General features: G+C 38.0%; 1 long non-coding RNA gene across 5 annotated transcripts in view; it reads left to right on the top strand.

Moving 5' to 3' along the window:
- Positions 1-23,124, top strand: part of LOC129479792 (uncharacterized) — a 337,809-nt gene that overhangs the window by 210,544 nt on the left and 104,141 nt on the right. For 4 of the 5 annotated variants that reach the window (XR_010120114.1, XR_010120115.1, XR_010120113.1 and 1 more), the window contains one exon: positions 232-313. The exons of the other annotated variant lie outside the window; for it this stretch is intronic. This is a non-coding gene — a long non-coding RNA (uncharacterized lncRNA). The remainder of the gene's footprint in view (positions 1-231; positions 314-23,124) is intronic. 5 annotated transcript variants of the gene reach the window in all.

Below are 23,124 nucleotides of genomic sequence, written 5' to 3'. Positions count from 1 at the left end.
TACTCATTTGCAGAAACTATTTATTATGCGTAGTTCTGGAAATGAAGTAAACATAATGGTTCCCGATGTTTTTCTAGAAATACTTTTATTTCAGTTTTTGTTTTTCTTTTTACTCTTGTTCTAGTGTTACTTTCAACTTTACAAAAGAATTGGGTGGCAAAAGAAACCAACCGAAAAACAAGTAAAAATTCTTAACCCACTTTAAACTATTGTAAATGTCTTATTTTCCAGACACGCATGGATGATTTGAAGATATTAGCCTAACAAGATGGAAGCAGGTTTAAAATTTTACATAAGAAGTTACCTTTTTCAGGTAATGGTGTTTTTCTGCAATTTTCCCAAACCTTTCATTTCCTCAGGTATTGCAAATTTTTAGGACATGCTTGAATGATTTAATTATGGAGAACAACTACATTTTAAACTTAATTTTTTAAAAAAGAAACCAGTTTTATAATTTTCATAGCCAAGGAGTGGAGCAGGCATGGAGTTCAACTCTATGGAGTTTGGAATATTTTTAAAAATTTATTACTGAACAGCACTTGGTTTTTTGGATTTGAATATTAAGCCATAGAGCTACAACTAAATTCTCAGTTTTGCCAAACTTCACAGCACCAGCAGGCTCTGAGCAATCATAAGCATTTGAAACTAGCAGGCACTGCCCCTTAACTCTGTCGCTATCTTGGGCACTTGAATTAAAAAATATAAGTATTACAGGATTGGCTCTAAAAAGCTTACCATGTGTTCTGAATTCCTGGAAGATAGAGCTTATATAAATTGCATAATAACAATATTGATTTTTTTTTTACTTTAGTCATAGATTGGCAATACTATATGGCACTTTATGAAACTATTCCCATGCATATATTCAGTGAGTAGGATTTGATCTTAGCTTTCATGATATAGGCAGTTTCCTTTTAGTGTCATTGAAGGGCTTTATGCCACCTAAAAATGTTTAATAACATAAATAATATATTTGCTTTATAAGTTACATTACTCAGACTTTGTCATTGCTTATCAGCATTAACCCATATTTTACAACTTGTTAATATTACTAAGAGAGCCCATGGATTCTTGCTTAATGAAGCAAGCCAAAATTTCTTCTGAAAAAAACCCCTCATTTTCCTCCTCAACACAAAGAAGATTCTTAAAGGATGTATTCAATTAATACTTTAAGAGAAATATCTACTCCCAAACAAACCATCCCTTTACTAGGTCAGTATTTGATTTTCTTCTCGTTTTTTTCCTGCAGCCTGGGTATCTTCTGGTTGCTCTTTTATTTTCTAAAATGGAAACTTGGGATTGTTTGGAGGTTAACACTACAAACCATTTGAAATGAAAAACTTCTCTCTGTTCTATATTTGCCAAGGAAAGGGAGAGCTGCCCCCAGCTGAAACGCAGCATTGAGCTCCTTTCTGTGGAGGTCAAGAGTGCCATGCAAATTTATGAAAGTGGTGCTATTTGAATGTCTCAGCGTACCACTTTGATAGATCTTAGTCTATTGCTAACAAATATTGTATCGTTTTAATAAGCGTGATGATAACAATTCGTTCTCATTACTCTGGGACCTTGGGCTTATTCTGTTCCATTGTAACAGGAGCACCTACATCCCCCACATTCCAGCAATATTTAACAGGGTTCAAAGTGGCCATCCTCAAATACCTCTAGCCCCATGCCTTTGTCAGAGAGACGGGAGGAAAAAAAGCAGCTCAGAGCTTATTTAAAAATCTTTTATTTTAGAAAGGAAATGAACATTTTAAAATAAAATAAGTAAAGACCATCTGGGGGTGACTGATTTGGATACTACTTACTTCCACTTGCTATTGTTGTTTCTTTGGATCTGAAAATTAAGCCACAGAGCTACAACTAGATTCTCAGTTTTGCCAACCTTCACAGCACCAGCAGGCTCTGAGCAATTGTACCACAGTTCACTTGTGATGAAATGGGGAGACAACAAAGTATCTATGAATGGTTATGTCTCAGTTTCTGTTCATCGTACTGTTGGTTTCCTGTTCTCTTTATTTAACTTTTTAGGTTGCATACACGAGGGCCTGCTCTTTTCTCTGAATAATTCCTCAATTCAGCTCTTTTTTTATTCCCCTTAGTAGGGCTTCAGTTCATCTCCCAGATTCTTTTTTTTTTTTTTTTTGAGACAAAATCTCACTCTGTTGCCTAGGCTGGAGCACAGTGGCACAATCTCGGCTCATTGCAACCTCTGCCTCCCAGGCTCAAGCAAATCTCATGCCTCAGCCTCCAGAGTAGCTGGGATTACAGGTGCATACCACCATGCCCAGCTAACTTTTTTGTATTTTTAGTAGAGACAGGGTTTCACCCTGTTGGCCAGGCTGGTCTTGAACTCCTGACCTCAAGTGATCTGCCCTCCTTGGGCTCCCAAAGTGCTGGGATTACACACATGAGCCACCAGTGCCTGGCCCCAGATTCTTGAGAAAGGAGTGAATGTCCATTTGTTGAGGCAAATGAGATAATTATTTTGAGAGCCAGGATCCATAATTATAGCTAACAAAAGTTAAAAAGGTCTCTTTTTAGGTTCTGTAAAGGGATGGAGTCATGTGTGTTTCTCAGCATCTAGGACAGGGAGTTATTTAGCTTTCTAATATATGTCCCTGAAGTGCTTAGATTATGCCTGTCTTCAATACAATTCACAAAAGGCGCCATTAATGAAAGTTCATTGTCTTGGATGTTCCCTTCTTATATGTAGAACATTGACTTTGCAGAAAAAAATGTTATGTTGACAAACGCAATCATTTTATAAGAAGGTCTCTGAAGCAGATTCATCCCTGTTCTTTCAAACAGTATTGCGGGGGCGGGGGGGTCGGGGGAAGGAGGAACGACTATGTAATTTCTTCTGTGGTTCAGATTTTATAGAGTACACCCAAACTTGCTCGTTGTTGGTGTTTGAATCAATAATAAGTGTGGGGATGGGATGGGGGTGGGAACAAAAATGCAAACTTTTCCCGAAGATAGATCTTAATATACCTGAAAATATACTCTAGAGTGATTTTCAAAAAAAAAAAATTCCTACAAATCCGTTGGTAGTACTTGCTAAGTTTATTCTAGTTGTTTTCCAGAATGCAAATAGGAAAATGAAAGTTTCACCATCATTTTTAATGTAGTGACGGGTATTTAAAGGAATGAACTTACATTTGGGCTCTCGTGTGTTCTTTCTCTCTGCCTACAATTTAAAGAATTTTCTTTATTCTGCTTGTTTGCCATGTTGGTATCACTTTGCCCAGATTATGTGTTCAGCAGTGGATAAATGAGTCTCCCATATATAAACAGTAAAATGATGAGGTTTACCTAAAGTCCGCTGGATTTGTGGAAAAAGTGGAAACCAAGGGGAGCACGTTGGGGAGAACATAGAAGATGTTGCTTAACTTTTGCTTTTGTGAGAGTGGGGCGAAGTCCTTTCCATTTATGGCATAAAACAATTGAATGGTAGACTCTTTCACTGGATTAATGGTTATAACATTTTATTTTCAGACTTGTCACACCCCCAAACGAGAGAAGATATTGAGGCCTGTTGCCACAAACCCGTAGATCCGAACTTGTGGTATTAGTCCGCACAAGCTTGTATCTATAGGTATGTGTCTGTTAGGCAATCTCACAGACCTGGGGCTTTGCCTATATGCCATTCAATATCCCTTCAAGTTATTTCATTCTCCTTCTCTTCCCCTTAGTTTCCTTTGAGAGTGATAAAAATGGAAAAAGGGGCTGAGGTGGAGGAAGGAGACCTTTTGTCCTGAAATGAATGAGGTTCTTCAATGATGAATTGATAGGCTGGCCCTCAGTTCCCATATCTCTTGTAACTGGTCTCAGCTGTCAAATTAGAAGGCTGGGCTTGCAGGTGAGGCAGCAAGAATTTGAGTGATTGGAACAACTTACTGTTGAGTGATGAGTAAATACATAAACAAGGGTTTGTTTTGTTTTCTGTAAGCCTAATTGTTTTCAAAGTTATTATGATATTTTCTGGAAAGTGGCAGATGCGTTTACAGGACCAGTTTCACCGTGATTTGGGATTTTGGGTTTTCCTTTGTTGCAATTCTTCCTCCCCCATTTTCCTCAATAATTTTGCTTCTGAAGATAAGGACTGATAAATCAGAATGGATGTGTTTAACTGCCTAACTATTTATACTTCTATTTATATCCAGCAGTGTAAGAAGGACTTCCTATAAAAAAGAGATCGCCTGTTTAGGTCCAAATTCATATTTGGCCAGAGCTGTTTTATAAGTCTTTATCCTGTTTAAAAGGCTGGAATAAAATAATTTTATCCCCTTGCCTCTTAAATGTCACCATTGTGCCAGGATTGAAAAGCTAAACTGACCACAGATCAAAGCAAAACTGGCTATATTTGTTTCATTCCAACAATGTGAGCTGAGGAGTCTGTAAACAGAACTAGAACCCAGGGTGAAAAGTTGATCAGATTTGGATGACTCTAAAACTTTTGCATGCCGTTTTGGTAAAACATAGTGCCAGAAGTTCCCTTAGGATATGTGTGTGTGTGTGTGTGTGTGTGTGTGTGTATGTGCGCGCGCGCGCGTGTGTGTGTGTCCTCTTCTAACAAAAAAAGTCAACATGAAGTAGTTAGTGGGTTAACATTAGAGAAAAGTTTGAAATTCAAGTGGATAAACACTGTCTCCTCTTAAGACCTACTCAGGAATAACTAAAACTCTTTCTTTTATCCAGTATATAGAAATGAGATTTTGCATTTCTGAATTAGGACAGCCTAGATACAGATGACATATGTATAAAGGGTAGAATTTGGAATTCTGTAATTGCTAGACCAAGACGACATTATTTCCATGCATTTCCTTTGCATAGCACTGAGGAGGGTTGTCTATGGTGCTCAACCCCCTGCTGGCCAAGAAAGCATTGCTTTATTATAGAATGATGGCATATTACAACCCAAAGTGAAAGACTGTCCTCATTGGTGTGTGTTATATAAATTGTTTGCCTAAGGCCTTTATCTACACAAAAAGCAAACAATTTGCTTGGTTAGTTTTATATGCCTCTTTGAAGTGGTTAACTTGGAATGAATAAACTGCTAGCAAGTTAAACCAGTGCCTCCACTAGATAAATACTTTTTTGATAACGGCAAAATCACATCTCTACTCATCATCCTTTAACCTGCTGTTAAGTGTACTACCATGGGATTAACGGTGGAGTTCATGGATCCATGGGGACCATGAGCTCCCAGTATTCCCCATACAGAAACAATACTGGCACTGCAAAGTGGCCAGTAGGTGACTGCCAGATTACTGCTTTTAAGGAGGTTTTTAAAAACACATTACCCCGAGAAAAAAAGATTATATAGAGCAGTTGGCCCTTTCAAAGTTTCTAAAAGGCTTCAAATTTTGATTCATCTGGTCAGAAAATATTCTAGTGGAAAGCCCAAAGCCCCTGGACATTGGCCACAAGAAACAGGATATTAAATATTTTACATGATGATGAAATTCAGTATTTTTCCCTCCTTCCATGTTCATGAATGAATGGTTCTGTAGATATTAATTATTCCTTTGAGGCTCCCTCAGAGTGTACCAAATATCCTACAGGAACCATGCAGAAAGTAAAATAATTTCAGAATTTCCCCAGAAAGTCTTGGAAGAAATATTTCAACAGCTATTATTGCATGGAGGAAATAGAATGGGTATAAAGCAAACTAGTTTTATTAAATTTCTCAAATATCACTATCAAAATATATTTAAGATGTAATACCAGGACATGGTTTAGATTTGTTTTCTTAAAACAGGAAAAGAAACTTATTTCAAGAAATGCATTTGATAAAGCAACTCACCCTGCATCATCAGAGTTTGAGGAGGGAGAAGCTGAGATTTAGCTTGAGAAGTTTTCTTATTTATATTTCAAAATTAATAGATGTATTTCTTTACATGGGAAAAATGGTGTGTGTATGATAGAATTAATTTTGAATTTTAAACTATATGATTTCTTAGTTTTCCAATGTGCTTACGAATCATTCCTCAATATTTGTTAGGGCCTATGGATCCTTATCTGTTGACTATGGTATTTAATCCCATCAAATGTCACCTAGCCTCTCCAATTAAGATTTTTAAAGCCTCTACTGCCTGTAATAGCACTGATTTTGTACAGAGAAGTCGATGTGAATGACTCTTCAAAGATATTCAAAGATTTATTAGAAACTAACATGGTAGTTAATAAAGTATGAGTTGGAAAAAAGCCACTTTTTACATTTGGCATAGCCATAAGGCTAGAAAAATTATGATTTCTTCATTCTCTCATTCATTCAACAAACCTTTATGAATGTTTACTTTGTGTTCAGCACTTTGCTAAAGGACAAAGATATGACTCTGGCTTCAAAAAACTAATTATCTGATCAGGGGCCCCTTTGAAGAATTGCGTATCAGCCATACAGACACATGTTTTAATGAATCCCATGTTTTAATCATAACATTTGTCCAACTTCCAAATGCCTAATCAAATATAGAATATGTTTACTAATGGGGTGTCTCTGCTGTTTCCTAATCTCAGACACTCATAGCATTGTTTGAGGTTTATCCTTACTTCATTTGGAAGATTGCTGCTGGCAGCACTTAAAACCTCGGTGTTTGATAGCATGAGAGTCTGTTTACACATGTTCAGAGAATGTATGGAAAATTTTTTTTAAGTTAATAAGTACAATAGGTTGTCTCTACCTGAAGATATACTACTGTTGTTTGCCTATAAATGCTACTTCTTGTTTTATTTTTCACTTGTACTTTTCGATAAGAATTTTTATGACATCATTCCATATCATAATTGCATGTTGTTATTACATGCCTACAAATATTTACACTAATTATGTAATGAGCCATAATTGCACTAATACATGATAATGGGCTAAAATCAGTGTAAATAAACAAGGAAATTCACAACCAAAAGAGCAGTGTATTGAAAACCATTCATATTCTAAGAGCAGCATCTTTATATCTTTGACCCCCAGAATAAGAATGTACATGGAAAAAGATCAATTTTTCCATTTCTGGGTATTTAAAAGCCCTCTGAACTGTATGTTGTGGCTGATTGACTAGCACTCTAGCACATGGATCTTATCCTCTCTTTGTTGTGTCTTCCTTTGTCAACACTTACTGCCCTTCCCCTGCCTTGTGTCCCATTCGTAAGGGTTATATATCGTGATTGTGCTTACAGAGTCAGGCACAGTGTCACTGCAAGGTGAATGAAAAAATTCAAATTAAGAGGAAAGAAAATGAATTATAAATTCTTTTTTGGTCACAGTAAATGTTAAATCTTCTACATAAGTGAGCATCTAGTAGCAGAAGACTGGGAAATACATCTTGAGTTTCCATAGGAGATCTGGGATTTAAGGTTAAACCGGCCAGGTTGAATTCAGCCACTCTGATTTTTTGCCTTCTCTGGAATCTTAATAGCAAATCCATCTTACTGTGAGTGAAATTCTATCATAAGTGGAAGAACAAAGGATTGGACATAAAAATAAAAATGATCATGCCTTAACTGCAAGTTCATTTATACTCCCATTTATCCATTTATGCATATATTCTTCTTTTCATTTGAAAAAGTTTTTTTTGTTTTTGTTTTTGTTTTAATTTCTACATGTTCCATCTACTAGCCATTGCAGATAATACCAGATTGGCAAAGGTGAATTATGGGGTCCCATTTTCACATAGCTTGGGGTCCAGCGAATGAGACAAACAGATAAATTATAATGCAATGACGTGAGAATTAAAGCATAAATGCATATATGCCTACAATTGTGAGATAATCAGAGGAAGAACTCTTTCAAATGAGGCTTGAAGGATGAATGAGAGGTTTTTTTTCGATAAAACTAACCTCCCAGTCTTTCTCCCAAACTAGGTAGCCTTGAGCTAACAGAGGCAGCCCCCCAACTCCCCCCCACCAAAAAAAAGCAGTTTCACCCCATCAAAGCTGCATAAGGAAATAGGGCTGGAAACACTGGAAAAAAATCATTTTTCTCCAGGCTAGTGGAATAGCATGAAGAAACATCAATGCTATGGCATTTGAATCTGTCTTTTGAACACAATCAATGCAGTAGAAGTATCAGGAAGATTCTCAGTGTGCTCAGACATGCCTCCATCTCTATTTGCCTAGGCTGACCTAGCTCCTTTGCAGCACAGCCTTTACTGGGCAAAACCAGAGTCCAGCTAAGCAATGAGGAGAGGTGGCTTCTGATAGACCACAGAGCAGTCCTTGACCTGACCAAACTTGAGTTTACATAGAGATGAGAAGTTGCTAAGCTTGTAGGAGCCTATCTCCTGCTCCAGCACCTGCCTGGGACTGAAGATACAGGAAAGATTCAGTTTAAAATTATGAGGCGGGTGGATCACAAGGTCAGGAGTTTGAGACCAGCCTGGCCAACATGGTGAAACCTCGTCTCTACTAAAAATACAAAAATTAGCCGGGCGTGGTGACACACTCCTGTAATTCCAGCTACTCAAGAGACTGAGGCAGAAGAATCACTTGAACCAGGGAGGCAGAAGTTGCAGTGAGCCAAGATCGTGGCACTGCACTGTAGCCTGGGCGACAGAGCAAGACTCTGTCTTGGAAAAAAAAAAAATTACAAGTGCAAACAGGGAAATAGGCACATTTTGTAGGTTGTTGAATAGACCGTTGGGGACAGATTTATGTGAAATGCTGAAACAGTCAACTCTGGAAAAAGGAGCACTTTCTAAATATGAGAATTATGTAAAATACATGATAAATATTGTTGGATGGATGTTCAATATAGCTTTCGTGGTATTAATCTGTATTTTGCTCAGAATCATGTTTTCTATGTCTTTTCACTGCGTTTTGGTTTAAGCCATTTCTTCTTGTATATCCATCTTTCAGTGATTAAGTTTTTCGGTTTTGCCAGAGGAACATTTATTTTTCTAATCTTTTTTTAATTGCCCAAGTTTAAATATTGTTCTATCCTATTTCGTTAACGGATATCAGAAGGCATTAAATTGTTCAGAATCACCATTACGTAACATTACTATAATTTCCATGAACAAATAGTTCAAGAAGGCCAGTCCCAAGTATTTGCTGCCTTCATGTTTGCGTAGTAATCTCAAGCCAAGGTTTTTGTGTTATCTCTTCTATCATCAGACTTTTTGATGTGTTGTCTCTTATGAATGGCCCAAATAGGTGACAGCATGAAGAATCATTGTAAGACTAACTTGTAATTTCCCTGTTTAAGAAATGGTAGTTTTCCAGCCATTGTGACTGCATGCTCCCAGGTTGAGGTAGTAGGTTGTATAGTTTAGAATTACATCAAGGGAGATAACTGTACAGCCTCCTAGCTTTCCTTGGGTCTTGCACTAAACAACATGGCGAGAACGATCATGATTCCTCCAGGCCTTTTCTCCCTATGAAAGGTAAGATTGGGTACGATTATTTTATGGTATTTTAGAATTCAAGTTTTGTTTAATCCTTGTACCCATGTTGTATTTTCATATTCTGTTTCCTCGGGTTAGATTTTGTTTTAAGAAAAATGTGAGACTTTGAGGGATTCAGTATATCAGTTGTCCATTGTCACAAAAATGCTGCATAATAAACAACACAAAGCCTCAGTGGCATACAATAAATGCATATTTAGCTCATGAGTCTGTGTATCTGTGATTTACACAGGTTTTCTGGTCTTGCCTGGGCTCATTTCTTCTGGCTGTCAGCTCTAAGATGGGGTCACTAGATTGATGGGGGCAGCTCATTTCTGTGCTATGTGTCACATCTGACAACAGATTAGTTCTAGCACATTCTTATGGTAAAGGCAGAGGAATAAGAACAAGGACAAGCCAAATGACTTAAGGATCTTACAAGCTTCTGCCTGCTTTGTATTTGCTAATATCTCATTGGTCAAAGGAAGCCGCATGGCCAGTCCTGAAACCAGAGTGGCCACTACTACAAAGTTTCATGGCAAAGGACATGAACTCAGGAAGGCATTACAAATTGGGGCTGTTTTTTGCAACTGTATTGCACTTTCTTAGATATCATCAAATTGAAAGAATTTTGTACTCTCCACTCAAGGACGTTTCCAAGATAAAGAGCCATGTTTTGGAATTCATATTTTGGGTTTTAGGCTAAGCTGGTCTTTGAATGCAATTTTATATCCCTGTTATTGAGATATACTCTAGCCAACCTCTATGAAAACTTCTATGGAAAAATACCCAAAGACTGGAATAGTAATAATATAGAGATTGATTATCTCAAAGCATAAACGTGGTCATTTCATAGTGATAACCAATGTCATGAACAACAGACATTTTACCTGTCTTAGATGGGAATCCCACAATCTACAAAGAGCATATGAGCAGCCAAGCCAGCACTCAAATCCAGATCTGTCAATTAGGAAGGAGTTAGTTGTTCCATGTCTGAATACTTTTCAGTAGAAAATGCAGACGGGTAGTCAGAAGGTACATAATGAGGTATTTAGTCCATTTTATTATTTTCTGGTAGTTTAATGTACAAAATATGTCAAAGGAAATGGCTATGCAGTCTGTAGACATAGTTTCTCTCTCTCTCTCTTTCTCAGTTACCTCAAAGAAAAGATGAAATCCTCTGTGTCAGGATTTTGATTCTATGCTCAAATATTTTTATGGTGAATTACCACCAGTGATTGTCATGTTACTAAGAGGTCAGGAATAACTAGCCCCATGTTATAAAGAAGCACAGCTGAAGGTTCGATGTTACTTTCAAACCACCCTGAAACTCTGCAGCAGAACTAGGAGCAAGACTCAAAGGCTGCTGTGCTGTCTTTCTTAGCTCATTCTTTCATTCTTTAGAAGGGACTATGCCTTGCTTTAGAAGATGCTGTCATTACTTTGTGACATTTATTAAGAGTTTAACATTAAGCATACTTGTTACCTGTATCTGTGTTGGATGAGTTTGTATATTAAACATCTGTAGCCACTTGACACAGATGAGGACCTACTTAGTACTGTTTATACATTTATAAAGCTTCTTTTTTTCAAAAAAAATCATGTTATCTTTTTCTACAAAACAATAAGATCCTCTCCTTTTCAATGGGATAAACCTGAGTGGGTTTACACATCCATGATTCCCAAGAGCAAGCTAGTGTTTGGGATACCCTGCTTCTGAAGACAAAGTAACCTTACTAGGATTGAATTTCTACTGACTTTAGTAATGAGGTTTTATCTACTAGAGTTTAAATAATGCCTTATATCCTTTTAGAATGGCTATAGTGTCTAGGAGCTCACATTGTTGTGATTTTTAGCCAATAGCTTAAGGTGGGACAAAGAGTTTGATAACTGCAAGGAAAATAAATAATGTTGGAAGCCACTTTAGATACCATCTTAGTGTGAATTTCAGCAGTAGTGGATGGGTAAAGTATTTTTCAAAATAATGTATCCCTTGTCTTCATCTTTGGTGAGTATGTGTTCTATTTCCTCAGGGAAACTCTTCACTGAATTTTATATAATGGACAGTCATTTTTAACCCCATAAATCCCCAAATACATCATTTAGACAAATGGCCATAGTATCTCAGGGAATTAATCTCAGGGTTTAAGAAGGAAAAGAGGAGGCCAAGGCGGGGTGGACCACTTGAGGTCAGGAGTTCAAGACCAGCCTGGCCATCATGGTGAAATCCCATCTCTACTAAAAAATACAAAAGTTAGCCGGATATGGTGGCGTGCACCTGTAGTCCCAGCCACTCGGGAGGCTGAGGCAGGAGAATCGCTTGAGCCCAGGAGGCGAAGGTTGCAGTGAGCTGAGATCGCGCCACTGCACTTGTCTGGGTGACAGAGTGAGACTCTGTCTCAAAAAAAAAAAAAAAAAAAAAGGAAGGAAAAGAAACTTGTAGTGGGATACACTTTTACATATTATCAAGAAATTATATCTCTATGGGTGGTACATATGTTATTTTAATTTTTCAGAATCTGTTAATCCAGTTATTTTCCTAGTTCACTGATGAGCTTCGAAACATAGAAACGTTGCTGGCATCTTGACCTTCTTCATCCAGCAAAGAATGTTTTGCTGACCCAATTTAAGGGGACTGGTCATTTAGAATAGTGAGTTTATAAACTTTATTGAAGATGGATCATCTGTGCTCCTTAATTAGCAGGCATAAGATTCTTTCCTAATTGGCTTATTAATAGAGATACTAAAGCTAGCATGTAACAGTGCAACCAGCCCCCTTTTTATACCAGAAATGTATTTACTTCTAAAGACAGTCTTGTGAGGACAAACACTAGCCTTCTCTCTAAGTTGGCTTTGGCATATTGTCTTCTCTGAGCTTTATGAAGATCTAAGGAAAAAGAAGTAAACCAAGTTTTTCTTAATTCAAGCAATATATATTTCCTAAATATTTAATATAAGTTCCAACTACAAATAGAATAACAACCTACGCCACTACTATTCTTTCTAACCAATCCTTCAGGGCAGGTGCTGCTGTTAACGCATGGAACACACTCTAGGGTAGCAAAGTTGTACATAATCAAATGCTTCTTTACTCCAGAAGTCTAAGTACTTAAGCTGAAGATAAGAAATCTGAGGACGGCTTCCCATCTTTACATAAATACATCAAGATGCCCCCTTTAATTGTAGGTCGCACAGCCTATCTTTTTAATATATTTTAGTTCCCTTCACTAATACAGAACCCTTTGATGCAGCACAAAAAAAGTTACATTTTAGAAATAGGGATATTGTGACATTGAGCAGGGTCCTATAGATCTTCCTAATACAATGGTCATTCATTCAACAGAAGCATGCTTGAATTGTGCATGTAAAGAGAATTCACCTGGGGACGTGAGTACATGAGTGCTGGTACCCAACCTGGTTCTGCCATAGTCAAATCATTTAAACGTCATGACCTCCACTCTTCAAATATGTAAACTCGTGGAATGAAACGGAACAGTTTCTGTGGTACCCATAATGAATATTCTGCAATTCTGGGATTGTCACTCAGTAATCTTTGATTTCTTGAGTAGACTCTTCTTTTTTTCTTTCTTTTTTTTTTTTTTTTTTTTTCTGAGATGGAGTCTCACTCTGTCGTCCAAGGCTGGAGTGTAGTGATGCGATCTCAGCTCACTGCAAGCTCTGCCTCCCGGGTTCACGCCATTCTCCTGCCTCAGCCCCCCAAGTAGCTGGGACTACAGGCGCCCGCCACCATGCCCGGCTAATTTTTTGTATTTTTAGTAGAGATGGGGTTTCACCATGTTAGCCAGGATGATCTCAATCTCCTGACCTCGTGATCCGCCCGCCTCGGCCTCCCAAGGTGCTGGGATTACAGGCGTGAGCCACCGCGCCGGGACAACTCTTACTTCTTAGACTACGTATCCTCCTCTCTTATTGCGTGGAAGGGTATTTCCCCAATTCTATCTCTGCACTGTCAAAGGGACATGAGCAGAATAGTAAGGAACACTTTCAGTAATGGTTGCCACATCAAACTACTAACGCTGAAGGCCATATTAAGGCAATGGAAAAAGTAGCCTGAGAAGAAAGTAAATATTAATCCCCTTGTTCGTTCCGTGGTTTGCTGATGACTAAGGTAATAAGAAAAGTAAATTAGTTTCTGCCAAGTTAATGTCTATGATCAGACACTGAATATCATTTTACAGTGTAGATTATCTCAGTGGCGAACAGGAGGGAATGTGTCAAATTCACCACCTCCTTCCCTGGTTCCCATTTGTGCTCTTTCTGAACAAAAATTATGAGCTTCGTGCTCCACCGCCAACTGCAGTATGGAGCACATGAGAGCTTCTGTGGCCCTTCTCAACCCTTTTACATCAGTCACAGAACTCCCACTGTTCTGTGCTAATGCAAAATGCAATAACGTTTAGCATCAGGACATCTCTGAGTCAAGAGGTTAACGGAAAACACATCTCCCATTGTGTTCCTGCAGCTCTGATACTGTTAATGGCGAAAACACCATGGAGACAAATAGATCTCTCTTTATTCAGGAAGCTTTGAGTGAAGAGAAAGTATATATGACATCTTTACAGCATGAGAGCCTCTCTATATGGTGCATTAAGGAGGGTGGAGGAGGGGAGAAGTTCACGTAACATCATGTTTAATATGGCTTGAGCCTTGTCTAGAAGATGGATTCTGTCTTTCATTTTCTTTCTGTTGCCTTAATAAATAGTTCCAGTTCTGGCAGGGGAAAATAAGACTTAACCTCTCAAGATACAAATTCAGGGAAAGAGGACTCTTTGAATAAGCACAGTAGAGACTTCATGGGATATTTCCTAAAATGTGACCCAAATAAATGTTTGATAACATAGCCACCTCTTTCTGACTTATCCTACTTTGTGCATCTTGCCTTTCTCTTCTGAGTGCTTCAGGTAGAAGGAATGTGGATCAATATATTTGTGAAAAGGAACCAAGGCAAAACAAATCAATACTTTATGATTACACTGAGATTTTTACTTGAAAATTACCTGAAAGTAGACTGTGTGCTCCGTGTGGCCATCTAAAGATCACAGGCAAACACATTTTTGTGATCTTATTATCTGTTCACTTGTGAGGCTATCTCAGGGGAATCTTAGTCAAGATCACTTCTTGTTCCTATAAGACTTTAAAAAGAAATTTGTTTTATAGTTTATAAACTGTGATCAGAAGCTAAAATTAAGATGTCCCATTTCTTCAAGTGCTAAAGACTTTTCTCTCTGTGGTTAAAAAAAAAATTCTGGGTCAGGAATCCATTTTCAGGGTTATCTGCACAGTTCAGATCCCACAAATAATTATCACTTTTTATGTTATATATAGTCTTTGAAACATTTGAGGGATATACATTATTTATTACTGCTAAGTCCTGCTGTCACATGACTGTGAGGGCTTTGATGAGGGGAGTGGGGAAAGAGGAGTGGGACACACATTCAGCTTTTACATTGAATCAAAAACTTTTAGACATGTTTCCAAACCAGGCTGATCACTGCAATTCTGGTGCTCTAATTGTTGATTGAATTGTACCAAGGGCAGCCAAATTTCATGTATCAAAGTTCATCAAGTCCAGGAAAGAAAGACAGCAATTCCAGAATGACTCATTGTTTGATGAATAAGGCCTCAAGTGTTCTGTGGTTGCCATTTTTATATTTGAATAAAATGTATAGGATTCAAATCATAACTTGAATTCCAAATTGGGACGCATGATGCTCCATGGTGAGCCTGCAGTGTTAGAGCAACATACTGCTCCTGCTCAGCTGCCAATAAGCAACTTCAAAACATAAATGGAACATTTGTGGTGTGTGTTCTAAATCCTCGAGGGGCTTAAGAGTCTTTTAATCTATTTGTAGCTTTTTACTATTGAGTAACAAAGTGCTATTGATATACTGGAACCAATCTGCAAAACACATACTGAATGAAGCATAATTAAAGGATAATATATCCCCCGAAGACTGAAGAGAAAGGTGCAAAATGAATTTATGGAAAGTAAACTTTTTATTATTTGCCATGATCAAGAAGCAGAGTTTTCTGGTTAATCAATATAGTTTTTAATAGAATTGCCATGTATGAGATATACAAATGACCAGTTTTTAAAATAAAGAATATATTCTGCTTAAAACTAAAACTTTTGGCCAGGCACGGTGGCTCATACCTGTAACCCCAGCACTTTGGGAGGCTAAGGTGGGTGGATCACCTGAGGTCAGGAGTTCGAGACCAGCCTAGCCAACATGGTGAAACCCCGTCTCTACTAAAAATACAAAAATTAGCCGGGCATGGTGGCAGGCGCCTGTAATCCCAGCTACTCAAACTTGGGAGGCTGAGGCAGGAGAATCACTTGAACCTGGGAGGCGGAGGTTGCAGTGAGCCGAGATCATGCCATTACACTCCAGCCTGTGCGACAAGAGCAAAACTCCGTCTCAAAACAAAAACAAAACAACAACAACAAAAAAACTGTTTTAAATACAATTTAACATCTCCTAAGATTTGTAAGTTATTCTGAATCCTGTATGCTTCAAGGTCAGTGTTATAAAACCAAATTTATCTTGTATAATTAGTTGACACATAAAAGTACAAATTATAGACCTCACTTGGCAGAATATTGGTTAAACTAGAGTTCACCATTTATGTTCTGTGGCTTAAGTTGGAAGCTTATGTTTACATTGACTGATCTTATCTAATGGGAAAGTGCCAAAATGTTCTGTTGCAAATAAAGCATTACTCTTAACCGATCTATCCAAATGTTTACTTCTGGATATAGCATATACTTATCCTGTAAGCTTGGGTGGCTCTAAATTCATCCAGCTCTGTTGGCCATTCCCTGCATTGCCAGATCTTTTCTCTATCTTTTTCTATCTGGCTCTACGCTTTCAGAGGCGCACCTTCATGCATTGCCTCAACGGTCTCTTTTGCCCACCAGCTTCCCAGTGTGTTTGGCCCAAGGGAGTCAACAGGGGGAGATCAGAGAGAAAGTGAAGAGAGAGGTTAGGGTACTAAATGCCCCTGACTCGCCACCTATAGGCTACAGAGAGGACCTGGCTTTATTCCTTCCTGAGAAGGGCCATCTCTTGCAGTTGCAGCTCTCTCTCTCTGGCCTCTGATAACTACTCCCCCTTCTTGCTCTTTCAGGCCTTTGGGTGTAAGGACTTCCTGCTATTGTTAGTCCTGGGACACTTCACCATCTCTTCTTGCTCCCTCTTAACTCTGTCCAATCTTTACAAATGATCCTTTCATTAAACTTTCCTCAGTTTCCCCATCTACATGTGTGATTTTCTTGTCTAGACTGATTCACCATCTGAGGTCAACATAAACGAGATAACAGAAGTTAGTCACTGACTTTTCATCATGTGTGGCAGATGAGGGTTGGAGGAGTAGATATTTATCTTCCCTCTCATACTGTAAGCTCTGGAAGGGCAGAGACCATATCTAATACTGCCTTTATGATTTCTTGCAAAACCTGACGAAGGGCTTAGCTCACAGTGCATGCTCGGTGCACTTGGAGAGTCTCACTGAGTTCTGAAATCCTCAAATCTGTTATAGACTTCAATAAAATATAAGCTCTTGACTTAGGATGTAGACTTGAAGAAGTCAGGGCCACTTTATTTTTTTTAACAGCATTTCTAATGGAATATAATCTCTCATGATACAACTGTCATACTGACTCTGGAAATTCTAACTAAGTAAAACTAGAAAATTTCCTTCCTGGGTTAGGTTGATTTGTGTTTAGCTGATAAGAAATAATTCTCCTTTAAATGTCTAGATCCAGTTTTTCTAATTTTTAATTTAACGTTACCAGCTCATCCCCTACTATTCGTTAGTTTTTCCTATTTCTGTATGTGTGTGTGACTTTCACCTCTTCAGGAATATTGACAATTTTCTGAATATAATCTCAGTAGGGAAAACACATAGGGTGATCAAAGCAGGATTTAAGAACTAGGGAATAAATGACGTAGTGACCAGAATAGGTATCTTTACTATTTATTTATTTATTTTGCGACGGGGTGTCGCTCTTATAGCCCAGGCCGGAGTGCAATGGTGCAATCTCGGCTCGCTGCAACCTCCACCTCCCGGGTTCAAGCAATTCTCCCGCCTCAGCCTCCCAAGTAGCTGGGATTACAGGCACCTGCCACCACGCCCAGCTAATTTTTGTATTTTTAGTAGAGATGGGTTTTGGCCGTGTTGGCCCAGCTGGTCTCGAACTCCTGACCTCAGGTGATCTGCTTGCCTTGGCCTCCCGCAGTGCTGGGATTACAGGCGTGAGCCACCGTGCCCAGCCTTTAGGATGTAGACTTTAAGAAGTCAAGGGCCACATTATGTTTTTTTTTAACAGCATTTCTAATGGAATATAATCTCTCATGATACAACTATCATACTGACTCTGGAAATTCTTAAGCAAATTCTTATTTCTTAACGTTCGTATTGCTGAGTCACTTTGACTTTTACCCTAATGCCAAACGTCTGTATACTTCAAGTTTCAGTAATATTTCATATTTTATGTAATACAGAAAATAAAAATGGAAAATGGTTTGTAAAGCAGTAAGTTGTAAATGTATCATATTCATTTTCTACTCTGTACATATTCCTGTTTTAATATCTAATTTCTCTGAAATTAGTGAAATTAGGTTAAGAAAACCAGTGAGAGACAACTTGCCTTTTGACTCTCTTAACTGAAAGGAAACTGCCTGGCTGGTTCGAAGAGCAGATTCTTCACTGTTCACATTTTGCAAACAAGAGCATTTCTTTAACAAATGGAGGAGGGCGGAACATTGCCAATTTGGATAAGTTAAACTTTGCATCTCCCTGTTAAGTTGAACTGTTTCATGATCATTTTACTAGTCCACTTGGGAAGTGACTGAAGCACTATTAGATAAGTTAAAATGAAAAAAAAAAAAGTATGGAAAATACTTTTACCAACTGTTTCTTCTTGGCTTCTTGGCAAAGATCAACAGTTATGTTCCCTATCTAGGGACTATCTCTTGTGGGCCAGACCGGATGATCTAATAGGTCTTTATAATCTCTAAATACTGTGACTTTTATCCCCAAGTGAACTACATAGTTTATTTACATAGAAACACTCGCAGGCTTAAGGAAATGCAGTCTGACTAATGCTGAGGAAAGTGAGCCAGGATGACTCAAGTGACCTTTTTTTTCTAAATAGGTTAAATAAATTAAACTCATAGACATTCTCTCTCATTCCCCTCCAGCATGTCAATATGTAGATTTTAGATGTCAGAATTCCCCAGTAGTGAATTAGTTTTCCTGCCATCAGCGAATTACAAACGGCTTGTCCCTAAACCTTTGTCATACTTCAAGAAAGCTCTTAGATAGAAATTTGGTTTAATTTTTATTTTAATTCCACATTCTATCCCAGGCACATGGAAAATTAAAAATGTTGGGAATGATAGAAAAAAATTGCTAGAAAAATGCAAGCATGATAAGTAAAGCATAATCACTGTGCATTTCTACTTTATTAAGAATGTACTGGTCGGGCGTGGTGGCTCACGCCTGTAATCCCAGCACTTTGGGAGGCCGAGGCGGGCGGATCACGAGGTCAGGAGATCGAGACCATCCTGGTTAACACGGTGAAACCCCGTCTCTACTAAAAAATACAAAAAATTAGCCGGGCGCGGTGGCGGGCGCCTGTAGTCCCAGCTACTCGGGGGGCTGAGGCAGGAGAATGGCGTGAACCGAGGAGGCGGAGCTTGCAGTGAGCCGAGATTGCGCCACTGCACTCCGGGCTGGGCGAAAGGGCGAGACCCCGTCTCAAAAGAAAAAAAAAAAAAAAAAAAAGAAAAAGAAAAGAATGTACTTTTGGTGTTGTTTGTTTTGAGACAGAGTCTTGTTCTTTCGTGCAGTGCAGTGGCACGATCTTGGCTCACTGCAACCTCCGCCTCCCAGGTTCAAGCAATTCTCTTGCCTCAGCCTCCTGAGTAGCTGGGACTACAGGTGCCCACCACCACGCCTGGTTAATTTTTTATATTTTTAGTAGAAATGGAGTTCCACCATGTTGGCCAGGCTGGTCTTGAACTCTTGACCTCAAGTAATCCGTCTGCCTTGGCCTCCCAAAGTGCTGGAATTACAGGCATGAGCCACTGTGCCCGGCCTAAGAACGTATTTTTGTGCCATGGGCTACATTTATCTAGACAAATGAAGCATTGGGAGGAATGTCAATATTTTAATAAAAAATTGCTTCCCCAGAACTTTTAGCAAAGACAACTCTGTTAAAAAATTTCAATAGTTTTGGGGGAACAGGTGGTTTTTGGTTACAAGGATAAGTTCTTTAGTGGTGATTTCTGAGATCCTGGTGCACCTGTCACCTGAGCAGTGTACGCTGTACCCAATGTGTGGTCTATTATCTTTCACCCCCACTCCCACCCTCAAAGACAACTTTTTTAAGAACTCTTTTTTATCCTCTATGTTGTACAAGCATTTTAGGTTTTCCCCATCAGTAATACTTCAAATGGCCTATCTGGGACCAAAAATCAAAGCTGTTTTTATTGTTGGTGTTGATTTAAATTTTTTTTTAATTGAATCTCCTTCATACCTGGCCTTGGGCCTCTTACAAGTAAATACAGGGACAGTCAAAAGGTCTTGCTTCCAGAGGGCTTAGGGCTTCTCAGCTGATTACTTGCCCAACTCTTGCATGCAGTGGTTAAAAGAACGTAGCTAAATTATACTTATTAAGAAGGTATAGATAATCCACATTGTCTATAGATTGTGTTTCTAAGGCAATATAGGATAAACTTCAGGACACTCTTTATTTTCAGAGAAGGTGTCTGGATGCTGGTCTGTTCTGATGAAAATGATGGTAGCAAGGAATTCTATCTGAGGCTTGGCCCAGCCATCGTGCTCTCTGCTTCCAGAATCCTGATTTATTATTTGGAAATCTCTTCTATTTGAGTACTGAGGAGAAAGCCTTCTAAATATAATGCATTACTTTCTGGCAGCCCGTAGCTTATGGCACGATTGATTATGTTGCTTATCTTTAAGCTAAGGCATTTCTTAAAAGGTGATTGTTTTTCTACTATCTCTGTATAGTACAGCCAACTCTTGAACAACTCCGGAGTTAAAGGCACCAACCCACACACAGTGGAAAATCCAAGTATAGCATAACTACTGATAGCCCACTGTTGACTGGAAGCTTTGCCAATAACATAAACAGTTGATTAACATATATTTTGTATGTTATCTGTATTATATACTAGATTCTCACAATAAGGTAAGCTATAGATGAGAAAATGTTTTTAAAAAATCATGAAGAAGAGACAATATATTTACTATTCATTAAGTGGAAGTAGGTCATCATAAAGGTCTTCATTCTTGTCATCTTCACATTGAGTAGGCTGAGGAGGGAAAGGAAGAGGAGGGGTTGGTCTTGCTGTCTCAGGGGTGGCAGAGACAGAAGGAAATCTGCTTATAAGTGGACTCATGAAGTTCAAACCCATGTTGAAGAGTCACCTGTAAATGCTAAAGGCCCCAGTAAGTCACTCCCAACCTCTTCTGTATCAGATGATGATATCTCTCAGGGGCACTTCTGACAATAAATTCATTAAGGACTGTAGTATATATTCCTTTTTATTTTTATTTTTTGAGACCGCATTTCATTCTATTTCCCAGGCTGGAGTGCAGTGGTGTGGTCAGGGCTCACTGCAGCCTCCAACTCTCAGGTTCAGTGGATCCTCCCACCTCAGCCTCCCAGGTAGCTGGGACTACAGGTGTGCACCACCACGCCCTGTTAATTTTCTTCATTTTTTTTTTTTTTTTTTGGAGAGATGGGGTCTCATTTTGTTGCCCAGGCTGACCTTGAATTCTTAGGCTCAAGCAATCCTCTCACCTTTGCCTCCCAAAGTGCTGAGATTACAGACATGAGCCACCACACTCAATAATATATTCCTTATCTTGCAGAGTCTTAAGGTTTATTAAGCGAGAATACCATCCCAATAAACATAACTCATTTTGTTAACTTCATTCAGTATCTCATCACACATTCTACCTATGATTTATCTTTTCTAAGTTTTATTTTATTTTAAATTGACAAATAGTTGTATATACTTTTGGAATACAATGGAATGTTTTGACACCTATACATGTGGAATCATCAAATCAGGCTAATTAGCATACTCATCACTTCAGATATTTATGTTATACCTTTAATCTCCGTCACCTTTACATATCATGCTTTGGAATTATCCTAAAACTTGGATTTCTATTGAAGGCTACACTCAAGGTTGAGGATATGTTGTTTTGGCTGTTTGTGTCCTCTGAAGCCTATGTCAAAGACTAGCCTTTTTCTCTGTTTCCTTCTCCCCTCCCTTAGACAGCTCTTTCTTTTGTTTTCACAGAATACTTTGTTTAAACAACTAACATATCATAGTATATGATACTCAGTGTTGTATATGTCTATTTTGTGATAGTGTTTTGAATTATTTGATTGGATAGACACCATGTTAACCATCTTTTTATTCCCAGGTTGACTCGAATAGGTGCTCAATAAGTGTGTGTTCGCTTGAACAAAATTTTCTTCTGGCAAGCAATTTTTCACAAGTCTATGATTTAGGAAATGTTAATCTCAGGTCTCCTTTATACCCTTCGTGTAAGTTCCGTAGAGGTTTCTTTTAGCATGTACAGAATTTTTACCTTTCATTCTGCTGTTGCTTCAGTGCACATGATCCAATCTGAAACACGTTCAACAGCCAATGACACTAGGCTGCAATTGAGGCTTAGCTTTTGAAAAGTTACCTTAGCATGTTGGGAATCACCAGAAATTAAAGGGTTCATTAAACCATAAATATGTAGAAAATACCTCAGGAAGAAATATTTTAATCTTATCAGTACAGAACTGACTTATTTTCATTACTTATTTTTTTTAAATTTTAGAGTAATCACATTCAGTTTTCCTGCAACAAAATAAAACTTACTGGAGAGAAATGTCCCTTGTTAAATGACTGGGCCTTGATGTACCCTTTTCTATATTGTTTATTAGATGTAAATAAAACCATCATAGTCATGAAATTGATAAATTGCTTTCTTTGATGTTACTAAGCTTCTACAGTTGTAGCTTCCTACAGAGCTACATCTCTTAGTATAGTTTTTGAAGTTTTTTTAACTAAGAAATACATTTTATGATGATGTTGATAGTGATGGTAATGATGGCAATTTATTTTGTTAGTATTCACTGTGCAAATGAAATAGAGAATAAAGAATGAGTTACTTTTTTTTTCATTTAATCAAAATTGAAAAGTCCTTCAAGTTAAGTGATGTGCCATTATAGTATTAACTGTGTCTAGCAATGTCTATTCAATTTGATTCATTGAATATGTTTATTCTTATGTTTTATTTTGGATTCCTAGGAATAAATTACATCTATGTCTGGGAAGATTTCAATACAGCCCTGCCTAAAAAGTTAATGTTATAATAGTTAATCACACATAAGTTTTCCCAATCGATTTTATTTTGGCCTGTCAAATAAGTCTTAATTTACCACTCTTGTTTTCTCTTTTTTCCTATGTCTACTTCCAGTTTTAATCTACCAATAATATGGTCCATTGACAATGTGTTGTACCTTGTTCAATTTTAACTGTTGTACAGAGTTTACATGTATATGTGCATCTATCTATACATTATATATTACATACATATTAAGCATATGAGAGGCACATTTATTCATTCATTCATGTATTAAATAGTACTTTACTGAGCATTTATGCTAGGTGCTTTCGTA

This window comes from Symphalangus syndactylus, chromosome 3 (genome assembly GCF_028878055.3).
Source record: "Symphalangus syndactylus isolate Jambi chromosome 3, NHGRI_mSymSyn1-v2.1_pri, whole genome shotgun sequence".
NCBI lineage: Eukaryota > Metazoa > Chordata > Mammalia > Primates > Hylobatidae > Symphalangus > Symphalangus syndactylus.
This window is presented reverse-complemented; position numbering and strand designations above follow the sequence as displayed.